Here is a 293-nt window from a genome sequence, read left to right on the forward strand (position 1 = left end):
GTCTGCCCAGAAATGCAGTATCTCTCTACCTATCTCTGTGTCACAGCTTCTGTAGACAGGACACAGAACTAGACGTACTTGGGAAGAGGGAATCTTAATGGAGGATCGTTCACATCATACTGGACAGCTGGGCTACGGGGGCCATTCTTGACTGCTGATTGATGTGGGAGCCCACTGTGGATGGTGCTATCCCTACACAAGTGAGTCTAGGCAGTGTAAGGGGTAGCTGAGCAAGCCAAGAGAAGCAAGCCAGAGGAAGGTCTCCTTCACAGGCGGTGTCTGCTTCAGTTTCT

General features: G+C 51.2%; 1 protein-coding gene across 1 annotated transcript in view; it reads right to left on the bottom strand.

The window, feature by feature from the left end:
- Positions 1-293, bottom strand: part of Gtf2i (general transcription factor IIi) — a 61,336-nt gene that overhangs the window by 22,368 nt on the left and 38,675 nt on the right. The window lies entirely within an intron of this gene.

The sequence above is a fragment of the Mastomys coucha genome, unplaced genomic scaffold, assembly GCF_008632895.1.
Source record: "Mastomys coucha isolate ucsf_1 unplaced genomic scaffold, UCSF_Mcou_1 pScaffold22, whole genome shotgun sequence".
In the NCBI taxonomy this organism is placed as follows: domain Eukaryota; kingdom Metazoa; phylum Chordata; class Mammalia; order Rodentia; family Muridae; genus Mastomys; species Mastomys coucha.